Source organism: Lissotriton helveticus, chromosome 3_1 (assembly GCF_964261635.1).
Source record: "Lissotriton helveticus chromosome 3_1, aLisHel1.1, whole genome shotgun sequence".
In the NCBI taxonomy this organism is placed as follows: Eukaryota; Metazoa; Chordata; class Amphibia; order Caudata; family Salamandridae; genus Lissotriton; species Lissotriton helveticus.
In genome coordinates this window covers 869,978,238-869,993,034 of record NC_136061.1, presented here as the reverse complement: position 1 = coordinate 869,993,034, position 14,797 = coordinate 869,978,238, and positions in this window count along the sequence as shown.

Genomic DNA, 14,797 nt, shown 5'->3' with positions numbered 1-14,797 from the left:
CCCCCACCGAGCTCTAGAAGTTTCCAAGGATTTTCCATAGCATTTCCTTCACCTCTAGTACCCCTGCTTTATTCATCTTACAAGCATCTTGGCTGAGGGTCCTGCATCTATGTTCCTGTCCAAGTCTAGTGTACAGGGTTGATAGCAAAGAAACAGTCAATGAGCCATTGGATGGGTAGCTGGGGTCTGCAAGGTGATTTAGTGTTCTTTAATGAAGTTTGCCTTTAGCTGTTTCCTAAATTGGAGCATGGTTGTCACAGTCCTGGTAGACATGGAGATGTGTTTCAGATCCCTGATTCATAAATGGAGAACGACTGTTGTTTGTTTATTTCTACATTCCAATCTATGTATCCAGTCTGAAGTTGTGCTGGCTCTGGGTGTGCCAAGAGGCACCTGAAATGGTGAGCTTGTCATCCTGAGAGTCTAATATGATTCTGTAGTTGATGGAGCCAAAAGGGTGAGGTTGTTGACATTGTTGAAAGTGGTTGAGAGGTCGAGCAATATCAGGAGGCAGCCATCTCTCCTTGTGGTCAGGAGGGATTCATCTGTAATTTGTAGGGCATTTCTCCCTGCTGCACCGTGATCTGAAACCTGATTGGTTGTTAAGATAGTTGCTGCCATCGTAGAGCTGAGCAATGTGCTTTGTGTTTTAATCCACATAAATAAATTCTGGCATTGAGAAGAAGCAAGCAGAAAATAACATTTATTAAAATACACCTACCTCCATTTTCTGATTTTACTTCCTTCATTTAGACATATGAGGTTCTCCAAGTATAGCTCCCTTTTCCATCTATATATTGTACATTTCACAGTTAATGCATGTATAGTCTATGCTTCAGGTAAGCCTTTTCCGGCCACTGAAGTCTAGAGAACAGAAAACACCTACAAAACTCAGAACCACTTTCAAAACTCTAAACCACGAAGTAAACACATTCTGTCAATCTCTTTATGTTCAACTTTGGACTATTAGATTAAGGTGTCCACATTTGGAGACCTACAAATACTATTGGTTGCAAACATTTTCATTTTGCTTTCAGACTTGAAAACAGAGGACTGAAGCACTCCACTGTCATCTCATTGTCTAATACTGGTATTAATATTTATGTTGTGGAAGTCATTTCCTCCCACAATGTTATGCATGGGCATGTTTGATGTCCTTTACATCATCTCTAAAATAAGTCAACTTCGGCACTAATAATGGTTATGGTAATCTGGCCACATTCCTCTGCAGAAATCATCTACTTTAACCCCTTCGACGCTCATGACGAGCTGGGCTCGTCATGCAGTAGCCTCCTGCTACGCTCATGACGAGCCCAGCTCGTCATGAATGTGCGAGGATCGCGAAATCCCAGCACAGCAGGGGAATTCCCATAGCATCCAAGAGGTTAAATAGCCTGCTGATACCCTGGGCTGAATCATGAAACCATGAGACTTCATTATAAACATAGTCACTACAATATACTACATAGATAAATAATACTTTTAAATGAACTGCTTATCTAGCACTCCTCTATTTTTTATGACTGTCCCTAAATTAAATATTTATTTTTAGGCCTCATCTAGAGAGACTTTTAGCTTTACTTGTCTGTTGGCCAGGCCTATTGTTTCCAATATATACAGAGTGGCATTTGTGTCAGCCGATTACTCATGATTGGATAGATTTATTGTCTTGTACAATACTCTGCATAGGAAATTGGTTTAGTGGTTTAGGGGGATGAAACCCTACTCAAGCTGAAACTGCAATGTCTGTAATGGTGAAACATAAGTAAACTCCACAGTAACCTGTATTTAACCATCTGGTAGCCTGGCACAAAACAGTCAGGCTTAACTTAGAGGCAATGTATAAAGTATTTATTCAGCACGCCAAACAGTAATAAAGTGAAAACACAACACAAGAAAAATCTAACGCTAATTTAGAAAAATAAAGTAGTATTCAATAAATTAACTGAGATAAAAATGAAAAAATTCAAACAGGATAATCAGAGGTATGCAATTTCACATTTTAAAGTAAAAAATAGTGTCTAGAAGCACAAAGCTATATAAAAGACGACTACAAAGGTCAAGAATTCTCTGACACTGGATCATCATGGAGTGGACAGTCAGGATCATCAGACTCAGAACAAGAGGACTGGTCAAGCAATGGTTCTAACAGGAGCTGGCATAATAAACCATGAAAACCATGCAGAGGTGGCTTCAACCAGAGATATGGACACCTACTTCCAACCTGATTTCAACCAGCATTTTTTAGGACAGGGCAGAAGGAGAGGCAAACGAGGTCGACGGGCAACAGAAGAATACAATGGGAGGAAGACAGAACAGGACCAAATGCGAGAAGCAACACCAGAGACCAATAACAGCCAGGGAAAAGCATGATGAGGGACTGGTAGTGAACCTCACGGACACCACCCTCACTAAAGATGAGATGGCCGTCTTGGGGAAGGGCCTTGGATTCGGCCCAACTACCTACCTAGACAAATTCCAATTGCGATGCGAATTGGGCGAATTCTTCAGGAAAATTAGGTTGAAGACTTTCTTTCGTGACAAAGAAGAAACTGCTAATGATGGGAACTACACTGACCTGAGACTCAAATCAACCTTCTACCCGCCTTCATCCATGATGCCCCCAGAGGTACTCGCATTTGAGGAAGCAGTAGTAAAACAAGTTGAAGAACTCCAACCCCATAAAAATACATTTAACAACTGGAGTAGCAAGGAGCAGATTAACCTTGGAAAACTGAAGAACAGGAGAGAGCTAATTATAAAACCTGCTGACAAAGGGGGAGCAGCAGTGATCCAAAGCACAAATGCCTACGGAACAGCATGTCTCACCCTCTTGGCTGACAACAAATTCTACAAAATGATTAACCGAGACCCCACACAATGCCTCAGGAAAACTATCTCCACACTAACAACAGATGCCCTTGAGAAGGAATGGATCACCAAGAAAGAACATGGGTTTCTCAACCAAGAGGATCCACGGATACCTCTATTCTACACCATTCCCAAAATTCACAAAGGGAATATACCCCATCCAGGCAGACCCATAGTCTCGGGAATTGGATTGGTTCTCGAGCCCTTGTCCAAATATACCAACTGGTTTCTATGCCCGCTCATCAAACGCATAAGATCTTATGTACAGGGCACCAAACATCTGCTCAACCTCTTAACCAACACTGAATATGATCCAAAGGAAAACATTTTGGTATGTCTAGTTGTTGAGGCATTATATACCAGTATACCCCAGACTGAAAGTATTTAAGTTATAGAGGACCTTTTAAAAAATGAGAACTGGCAGTGGACTGCACCAATTGAGTGTGTCATCACTCTGATACGACTGGCACTTACACAGAATTTCTTTAAATTCGAGAACCAACTGTACCTACAAGTCCATGGTACTACATTGGGCAGTACATTTGCTCCAAGCATCGCATGCCTGTACATGAGCCATTTTGAGGACCGACATATATGGACAGCGAATCCATACACCAGTAACATCTGTAAATGGTACCGATACATCAACGACATCCTCGTGGTCTGGAAGGGTGATGATCAGAGCCTAAAAGAATTCACTAACTGGATTAATGGGTTAAACCCATATTTACAGGAACAGCCTGTTAAGATTCGACAGCGCACACTCACGGGCCCTTAGGGAGAACCTTCCAGTGGGACAATTCCTATGAATTCGGAGGAATTGCTCAGAACTCCAAGATTACAGAAGAGAAGCACAGGTATTAATGGAAAAACTAAAACAAAAGAATTACCCTTTAAAAATCATCGAAAGAGCCAGGAAGAGAGCACGCAACACCCCGAGAGGGGCTCTCCTTGGTACTCATGAAAGGACATAACCACAACAAATGATCTGTATCACCACATTCAACTCATCCTCTAATGATGTGAAGAAAATAATTAACAAAAAGTGACCCATACTCACATCAAACAAACTGACATATGAGAAAACAATGTTCTCATTCAAAAGAAACAGAAGCGTAAAGGACACCCTAATCCACACAGACACGTACAAACCTAAGGGCGACTATCAATTGACATTGTGGAATATTCCACCAGTCACAGGTCATTTTCCATGTGGGGCATGTTTGGTGAGTCAATTCATGTAACACACCAATAGCCTTGAGTTAGGTCTACATACCCCGTGAGAACAGAGATCACACACAAATTGCAATTCGTAGTCGGTGATCTATCTCATTAAATGCCCTTGCGAGCTGTCCTATGTGGGCATGACCAGTCGCAAAGTGAAGATTCGTATAAGCAAACACAGAAGCACGATCAGGTATGAAATTACAGTGACTAAACTAACAGTACACTACATGGAGAAGCAGCCCAAAGACACAGACATAAGATGGAAAATAATTGAGAAAGTGAAAGTCAATGGCAACTTGCAGAAAATACTCCTAGACAGGGAACAATGCTGGGTGTACTGCTTAAAACCCCATGAAATTGGACTAAATGACTGTATCCTGTGGAGTCAACATAACAAGTAAGCAAAGTGTGACTCCCCTATCTGTAACAATCTAGAATTGAATCACCCACAATCTGGGGCCTCACAGACCAGTGGATACTGAGTTCTGTTTATGAACACAGGCTTCACAGTTATACACAGTAATTTGTAATTATAACGAGTATCAGACTTGCCCCATCAACATTATCAATACTGTCGCACATCTGTTAAACTCTAATGCGCGACTACCAGACTCGCTACTGTCCTTTGGAGAGCCTATCCGTTTCGATGCACCTTCGCACGGCCCTTGAACTACAAAAGTTAACCTGAGAACTACAAGCCCCACTTCCTACGCACAACTAGTGACGCTCAAGCTGTTTCGTGATTACGTCATATCTGGACATCAGATGAGGGGCGGTACATCGGCACTCCGTTCTTTTGCCGCGCTAGCGTGGGATATATTCTCCGGCCCCCCAACTCAGATTGCACGAGCCGAGGACCGGAACCCGAGTAGGTTGAGAAGCTGGGTGATGTTTCTAATTGAAGTAAGTGTTAAACTATACGCGCAGACACACTTTGTGTCCGTCCCTGCTAGTGATTTTAAATCGGCCCGCAGTAGATCTCAACCTTAGAGACTCTTATTTCCATTTCCTTCTCCCGCCTGTAAACATTACCTTTACTCGATGGTACCCTTAGGACCACCCACAGTATCCATCCGGTCCTGTGTGATATGTTCAGCTTCCCCAAATTGGGTAAGGTATAAAGCGGATGTGGGAGTATGCATGAGGTAGATGTATGTATGTATGTATACATGCAAGGTTTTTTAAAAAAACACATTGTTTAGCGGATAAACGCTATGATCTGTAATCTGAGACTTTTTTCACATGGTGCATGCATTCTATTGTATTGTAAGACTAACACACAGATAGCAAATAAATTCGCCACTTCACAAATACCTGTCACATAGAACCAGTATGTTACAGAAATATAGATGAGCGGCACAAGAGGGGATGAGACCTCTAACAGAGGCATGCAGATATATGATGGCATGCAACCCTACCTGGTCTGTACGATGCACCAAATTGGTACGAAGCACAACAGCAATTCTGTATGTATTTTTAATGTGATATGGTATCTGTCCCTGTTTTCAATTCACGGATGGAGGTTGGCAGATAACAGACACACCACATATCACACACCACGAGGAGCTTCTACTCTGTCCTCGAATCACCGAGAGGATAGGGACTTCCCTTCCTTAATGTTTCCTCACATAGGGGGTAATCATTTGCCCTGAAGAAAGTCCAGGATCGGTATGGCCGTCCAGGCCTGAAACATGTCGACATCAGGGTCTTAGGCCCATAATACTCCAACAAGATCCGATTTTTAGATTTTTTAAATAACCCAGACAAGAATAAAGGGAAACCGTTGGTCTGCCTGAGGTATCTTAATCTTTAACCCCCTGGTCTTCATTTATCTAAAGAGCTCCCAACACTGTGGTTGATCCCACCCCGACTTCTAGGGGTCGGGGTGACCTGATGATGGAGCATGACACCACTAGGGTGTGTGAGGGTAATTAAACAAAAAAAGTTTTTCCCCACATTTATGGTTGAATTAGGTAAAACTTTCACTAGAGAGGCCCCCCTTCCTCATCCTTTTTCCCCTTTTTTCCACTTTCTCTTGCATAGTTAGTCAACAAGCACCACTGACCACAAGTTGGTCAACAGGAGTATTTTTTGTGGTTATTAGAAGCACAAAGCACCAACTGTGGTTAGCTGGTTATGATGGACTGGAACAAAGTCACAAGTTCAGGCCAACGGCGATGGAGCACAGGCCTCATACAGGGACGAAGTTAGGCCCACTGAACAAAGTATCTTAACTATTAGTTGTAGAGCTTAGGAGATACAGCATTGAAGATGCATTACGCAGCAGTGGTTCCAGGAAGGTGCAGGACTGTGATGCGGAGTCCCGCATCATCATCAAGTATGGCTGTTAGATCTGGGGGTCTCTAGTTGGCAGAGGTAGGTACCACTGTCCAAATAGGGACCCTTGCTTCTAGTCAGGGCAAGGAGATAACCCTCTGAGATAACCCCTGCTCACCCTCTAGGTAGCTTGGCACGAGCAGTCTAGGCTAACCAGAGGCAATGCGTAAAGTATTTGTACCAACACTCACAGTAACACAGTGAAAACACCACAAACTGACTCCACAACAGTTTAGAAAAATAAAGGTATTTTTAATCTAAACTACACAAGACCAAAACGACAAAAATCCAACATACACAGTTCAAGAATATGGTTTCAAAAAGAGTTCTTAAGGTTGCGTTAGAATTCTCTACGTTGCGATAGAATTCTCTACTGATGCGTGAAAAGTTCACAGTTGCGTCACGTTTACTCACAGTACCTTTTAGTTGCAACAAAGTTCCAAAAGCAGAAGCTGGTGCGGTGGAAAACAAGCGATGCGTTGCTCCTGAGACCCTGGGGAGGCGATGCGACAGCCCCGCTGCAGCAGCGGGCATGTTGCGAGGAATCCGGTCTGTATGGGGAGGAAGGCCACTTGTATGGATTCCGGTGCGTAGGTTCCGTAGGAAGTCTGTTCTCGCAAAGGCACGATGCGACGATCTCGTAGGGGCTGCGACGATCTCCGGGGCGACGATGCGCGGTCCAGCGGGGATCCTCTCTCTCGCAGCTCCTCGATGCGTTGATTCTGCGACGACACACGCAGCGACGTGATGCGACCCGCAAGCAAGCGGTGCGGCGATCTCACCCAGCGACGACAGGCTCTGCGACGATACTCGCAGCGATGTTCGATTCTCCTGCACCAGTCTGGTGCGTCCCGCAAACGGAGGATGCGACGGCTCTGGCAGCGGCGTCAGGCGCTGCGACGATCTCGACCTCCGTAGCGGCGGGAAACTTCTCGCACTGTCGGGGATGCGCTCCGCAAGCTAGCGATGCAACACTTTTCAGTTTCAAAAGTCACTCAAGCTTAGTTTCAAGCTTCCCAGCTCAGGTACAACTTCCAGAGGCCCCACAACTGGATCAAGCACTCTAGGAAGGACAGAACTCTCTCAGCAGAGTTCAGGGAAGCTGGGGGTGAAGTCCTTTTGTTCCAGGGACTTCAAAACAGGGAGCCAGCTCTTCTCAGGCCCTTGGAGATTCCTTCAAGACAGGGGACACAGCTCAGCAGCAAAGTCCTTCCCCTCTCCTTGGCAGCAAAGCAACAGGTCAGTCCAGCAGAGCAACAGCAGGACAATCTTCCTTCTTCAGTTTCAGCTTTCTCCTTGGCAGAGGTTCCTTCTTGATTTCCAGGATGATCTAATTTTCTGTTGTCAGGGGTCCTGTACTTATACCCCTAAAGTCTTTGTTCTCTTGGTGCATGTGGGCCCTGAGCCCGGTCTGAACCAGTTCTGGGTGGATCCTGAGCACTTTGTTTTGCTGGCTGCATCTTTCCTTTCAGAGTGAGGGGCAGGGTCCTCAGCCGCCCAGCAGGGGGGTGGAGCCAGCATTGTGGAAGGCAGGCACAGCCCTATTCAGCCCAGGTGCTAACTCCTCCCACCACTCCAGTTGCAACTGCAGTCATTCAGCCTAGTGCTGACTCATCCATCCTGCTGGGGAATTCCCCAGCCCCTGTCACTCACAAACCAGACAGTCAATACACAAACAGGCCCAGGCACACAGAAGGGTCAGACAAGAGAACAGCAACTTTCTAAAAGTGCTGTTCTCAAACACAGGATCTAAAAACAATCTTTCCTAAAAGATGTGTTATTAAATTCTGAGTTCAGGGATACTAGATACTTATGTCCTATCTTGTTCCTATGAGAAGAAATGCTGTTAACCACTGTAGCCAGCATCCCCCATGTTAATCTATGGAGCAAGATAGCCTTACAATAGTGAAAAACGAAAATGGCTGTAATTCACTACCAGAACATGTCACCTGCACTAGTACATGCTCTACCTTTTACATACACTGCACCCTGCCCAGGGGGGTACCTTGGGCCTTCCATAGGGGTGGCTGATGTGCACAAAAAGGGAAGGGTTAGGCCTGGTCAGTGGGGACACTGACCAGGAGGACATGGCAGTTCTAAACTGCCCATAGGCACTGCAGTGGCAGGCCTGAGACACCATTTTAGAGCTACTCCTGTGGGTGGCACAATCAGTGCTGCAGGCCCACTAGTAGCATTTGTCATCACCAGCCCTGGCACACCCAGTGCACTTTACTAGGGACTTTGTGGTGATACAAATATGCCAAACATGTATATTCAATCAGAATAACAATTTACACAGGGAGCACTTACACTCTGGCACTGATCAGCAGTGGCAGAGTGTCCAAAGCATCTAAACCAGCAAAAACGAAATCCAGCACAGCATCAAAAATACAGGAGGTAGAGGCAAAAAGATAGGGGAAACCACGCCAAAGATGCCAGGTCTAACAATGGCATTGATGAGGGGCTTGCAATGCTGATTCCTGCATTGAAGATGTGTTTTATACTGGCAGCCCAGTATGAGCTGTGGGGCCATGATGCATAGTCCTGCATAGTGGTCAAGGGTGCTGTCGAAGAAAGGCTTGTGATGAGAAGGCTTGCATTGAGAATGATTTGTGCAATGATGGTTCTAAGGAGACTGCAGGATGCCGTCCTTTCACTCCGGCAGCTAGACAGCAGACCAGCAGAGTAGCAGTGTCCTCCTGAATCTTCCAAACGCCCAGAGGTGCACTGAAGAGTTGGGTCTGAGGGTCCATTTTTAAACTTGGTGCTCACTTTGAAGTAGAAGTAGGTTTTGGAGGTTTCCATCCCACCAGGGGTACTAAGAATATCCTACCTTCTGGCACTGGCCCCAGCTTGTCTGGGGTCACAAAAGACTAGTGTCAACCCCTTTGTGCGTGTACTCAGATAGAGCCTTTGTGATGTGCCAGTATGATAGGTGAGAGCCCCTCATGAAATGGGAGATGGTCCATCCTGCCAACACTATTTCCCCTTTGTTTCACTGTCTTAAAGCAATACACAAAGACCAACTGCCAGCTACATTAAGTCATGTGACCCAGGATGCAGACTGCGAGCAGCAAATTATCAGGACAAGAAAATGCCCACTCTCTAAAATGGCATTTTCAGAATTGTGACTTAAAATCCTACTTTGCCATTAAAGAGGGTTTCAAATTCCAATTCTTTAAACATCAAACTCAACAGTCCTACTTTCTCCCAATTGAAAGTTAGCAATTATTAAATGTAACAAGGTAACCCAGTGTTACCCTATGGGAGAGGGAAGCTTTGCAGTAGTAAAAAGAGTTGTTTCACTTTTATGACATGTAAAAACTATAATTGCATGTCCAACATTTGAAAGACCTATTTTTAGCTTCCTTTCTCACCCCTTTTTGTTTAAAACAATGCCAATCTCTTGAAGCTCAGGTTTTGAAATGTTAACGAAAGTGTAATAGGAAAGGTTTGCCAATATAACCTGCCTCTAAATGCAAAACTCTCTGATGTGTTAACATCTCTGCATTTTTGCTGAGTCTGTTCTTTTCACAATGTAAGTAATACTGTTAGTACTATTTAATAATATCACTTGTTGCTGAGGACAAGATGTTGTTCAATTATTACATTCTTTTGGAGAGTGTGTACATGCCATTATCAATAATCTTGAAATGTGCTTACATATTTATCTTAATCTATTTGTTGAGTTCTTTCAGAAGCTTCTACTTCAAAATATTTGTTCCACTCTTTATACATTGTATATATAAAACTACCTTGAAATGTAGACCATCATAATGTCCTGCACTTGCACTTTGTTGTAACTTTGAGCCTATTATGCTTGATCAAAGGATCACTGAGGCTCCAGTAGCCAACACCTTTACTATTGCTCACGAACAATAACAGCTTTAATTCAATGTATTTATGCAGATATCTACGGCGCTATAATGCCCAAAAGAATCTCCTTGTTGGCTTAACTGTGTGACAAAAAACTTTTTGAACAAACTTTATTTACACTTTTGCACTTTTTTGCATATTTTGCACAATGTAAATAACCTTCCTTTTGCACATTGAATTATCTGTGGAGATGTATATGCATTGAATTTAACATGTATGGCTTTAAACTGATTTTGTTATGCCAAGATTTTACTGTCTATCTTAAAATCAGGGGTTTCTGTGTATATTTTACACAGGCGAGTGTAACAGTGAAATAGGTTGATAATTAGTCATGTCATTCATAGGGGCCTTAGGATTCTTAAGTATAGGAATTTTTTGTGCTGCTCTCCACTCAGTAGGACCTTGACCTTTGTTTAGTGAGAGGTTAAGAATGGAGCAGGTGGAGGTAGCAAGTTGTTAGGATTGTAGTGAGGTGGTCCTTGCAATGGATTATTTCAAGGGGTGGGCCTGATTTAGCAGTAGTGGTTAAGGACTCTACTGTGTTGGGCCTGATCAAGGGGAAGCATCTCGAGTGCACAGTAGCTTGAGTGGGTGAGAGATCGGCAGATAAGTCAAGTTGGCACCTCCCATCTCGGGTAATATTGTTGTAAATCAAATCTATTTTGTTTGTGAAGTGCGTAGCTATTCTGTTGTATAAGGCTTGTGAGGGTGTCTGCTCATTATTACTGCCTCTGGGTGAGTAAATGTTTTGAGTATCGTATGTAGGGTTTTGGGGGCATTTCCAGCCTGCTGCAATTTTAATACAATATGAGCTTTGTGGGCATTTCTTATATTTTTGTGATATTTAGATAAAGTCGATGTATAGTGTGCTTTATCTAGTGCATTATAGGAGAGACGCCAGCACCGCTCCAGTTTCTTGCAGAGACTCTTTTCTGTTTTGAGACTGGTGGAGAACCAGGCTGACTGAGTGCGCCTGCCTGAGCTTGTGCACTGCTTTAGAGGGGCTAAATGATCAATGGCTGTTGTTATGATAGAGTTATATCGGGCTAGGCCAGTCTCTATGTTCTCCGTGTCAAGATTCCATGAATTAGGAGCTAGATCCTGAAAGTTATCAGGAGTGATTTTGTGCCACCCTCTGTGCCAGCTCCTATAAGTTGAGGACTGTGCATTATGTGCCAACCGACCCCTGAGTTTGAACTCTATCAGTGAGTGGTTGGTCCATGTGAGGGGGCTCATAGCTTCACATCGGACATTAGATGACTTAGTGAAAATAAGATATAGCATATGTCCCGCTTGGTGGGTGGAGCCCATGTTGATCTTGTTTAAATCTAGTGTGAGTAGATCTGTTAAAAGTGATGAGGCTTCCTGATTCAGGATGTCTTCACTGTGCACATTAATATCACCCAATAAAATGACGTTTTTTGTGGGGATGGCATGTGGGGAAATTAGTTCCGTAATTGGAGAGCAACATTTCGGAGGGGCCCGGGAGGGCGGTACACCAGGGCACCTTTCCAACAGTATAGCCGATGTAAGTCAATTCTAAAAACTAACACTTCCATTCTGTCATTACTTAGTTGCTCCAATATAGTTATTTTAATGGAGTCCTTATGTACTATAGCTATACCCCCTCCAACCTTAATAGGCCTATCCAGCCTTAGGATACAATATCCCTCTGGTAGTGCTATTGCCAAGGCAGGGGTGGAACTTGATTTTAGCCACATTTCGGTTAGGAAGCCGATGTCGGGAAGTTTGGAGGCTAGGAGATTCCATATTTCCGCCATGTGTTTAGGCAGCGATCTTACATTCCCAAGCAAGCAGTACCAGTTTTGGTTCCCTAAAAAACGCTGAGAAAAAGAATCTGTCAATGCTTGAGAACTGGGCTGTTTTTTGTTGATATCTGGTGTGATATTGTCTGGAAGGGGCTGTGTAGAATGCATTCTCTGGAATCTGCAAGAGCTACATGCAAAGGGCCCCTCCAATGTCATTGGGGTACTGGGGGGTGTCCTTGGCCAGATGAAGGCATTTGTTTAAATTACCCTGTCTAATCTCTTGTAGTTTCAGGGTAGTATAGACGCAAATACTGTTAGGATAAGTGTCAGATTCTGATATAAAACATGCAGGGGTTCTGGCTCCTGGCGACGACTGGGCACGGACAGGTGCAAACGGGCTTGCCTTTGGCGGGCCTTCGGCGCAGAAGCGGGGTGTGTCTGCTGCGCATCGTGCCTGGCATACTACAAAAATAGGGGAGGTCAGCTGCTAGAACGCTGACCTTCGTGCCATTCCCCCGGAAGTGCAGATTGCAACTTCCTTCTACACCTAAATTCCATCCACTCGATTGGGAAAACCCGTGGTGGATCGAGGAGAGATGCGGAAGAAGGCACGGGGAGCAAATGCAGCAGGTGAGTTAAGAGAGGAACTCACATTAAGTTACAAATTAGAAGTACAAAGGCAAAAGATATAAGGGCATATTTTCAAGACAGGCGATAAAATTATCGCCGATTTAGCGGCAGAAAACTGCCACTAAAATGGCGATAATGGGCTTGATAATATGCTCTATGGAATTCCAATTGAAGCTCGGGTTAGATGTCCTTCACATCTAACATGGGCGGAGGTAGGATCGGGAAAACAGGCTCTCGGGTTTGGGATCATTATCGCAGTGTAAATCCCACCCAGCCTGTCCACCCCGTTCACCCCACCATAACCATCACTCCCTCTCCCAGGACTTACCGTTCTGGGCATTGGGCGGCTCGAAGAAGAGGTCCCCGCCTCCTGGCTGGTCTGCCAGGGAGCCTGTAGCCGCATCGGAGTCTCCTGAGGCTGGGATGACATCGCACTGATGGAACGGCCCGGCACAGACCCATCCTAGGTCCGACCGTTGATCAGCCCCGCATGAGACTGGAGCTGCAGCAGAGACCGGAGCTTCAGCGGAGACTCCCGGGGCTCCAACCATGGATCAGCGAGATAGCGTCCATCGCTGCTGAGGTGAAGACCGGCTCGGCTGCCCCCCCACACCGGAGCGCACAGCGGGCTGGGGCAAGGCTCCCCCCTGCTCTACACGGTGGGTACCTTAGGCACAATTAAAATCACTGAATGGAGCTGGGATCGTCCAGAATGACGATGCCTGGCCCTAAGATGGCCGCCGCCTAGGACCTTGAGTGATCGAGTTAAGATCACACTAGGCTGTTCCTGCTCAAGGGGGGCGCGACTCACCCTCCCTTGCCCCCCATATTAAGTACCTTAATATACCCAGAAAGAAGATTTACAAAGAGCTGAAATCCCTCACAGGATCGACTCGGGTGGTGATGCCTGACCCTAAAATGGCCACCGCTTGGGACCTGATTGATCACCGGAAGCCACTTGAAGCTGTCCTTGCCCCTTTTTGATTCATTGACTAAACCGTAGTTGAAAGCTGATGAACCTGCCCAATAGAAAGCACATAAATGAGCCTGTCCATGCTCCAGACTGGCACGGCCCGATGCCTGGACTGAAAATGGCCGACGCCAATCCACCTCGGCTATCAGAGAGTGGGATTTAATACACCGCCAAGCTTTAAGACTTTATCCAGGACGCAAAGCTAAATGCCCACGCAATTTAAGGGCATACCCAGGAAGCTAAGCCAAGCTTGACCTCATCTTCACATTTTCTGCCTTGAGGAGTAATCAGGCCAGCCTCCAGAAGCCTAAAGATTGCCGGACCCTCCGATGGCGACCAATAAGGTCTAACCTCTGCCTGCTCTAGTGACGCTAGCGACTCTTGGCCCACTCTAAGGTACCAGACATGTTTCATGTCGCTTTCACCCCCCTGCAGTTACCACTCCTATACCTCAGCCTACTCTTTGCCCCCACTTCCTGCTTCATGATGCTGTTTCCCACCTGCTGCAACCACTCGTATACCTTAGTCTACTCTGTGCCCCCTTATTCATGGCTCCCATAGTAGGGTGGACCCCTAAGTCCCCACCAAACATTTGGCGTGGGTACTCGCCCACAGCCGATACTACCAGACCAAAGGACTCCCGCCTCCCTATCAACAGCTGGTATTATCCCTCCTTCATAATTCGTAACAATTTCACCAGGCACGCCACTGTCCGTTGAAGCTCCCATATCGATCCACATGAAACCACACGGCGCAAATACCTTCGCGATTAGCTTCCCCCAACCTCTCTCCAAAAGCGAGAAGAAACCACAAACATAATTTAATCAGACAACACCCAGAAACGCTATTTGTAGACACGTACCACTACTCCTCGAAAGGACAGGTTAAGATGGATCTCATTTTCCACACAGATAGACCTGAAAGCTAGAACACCACATTGAGAATGCAACTTCACATATCTAAAATGACGACCACCTCACACAGCTGTAAACTGACCACCTCCCTCCCCAACCAAGCAGCTAGGAAAGGGAACACATCAGTTGCCATTTACTCAAATGACACAGTTTTGATACAGGCCAATAACAAGAACTTAGAGGCCTTTGACTCACTCTTC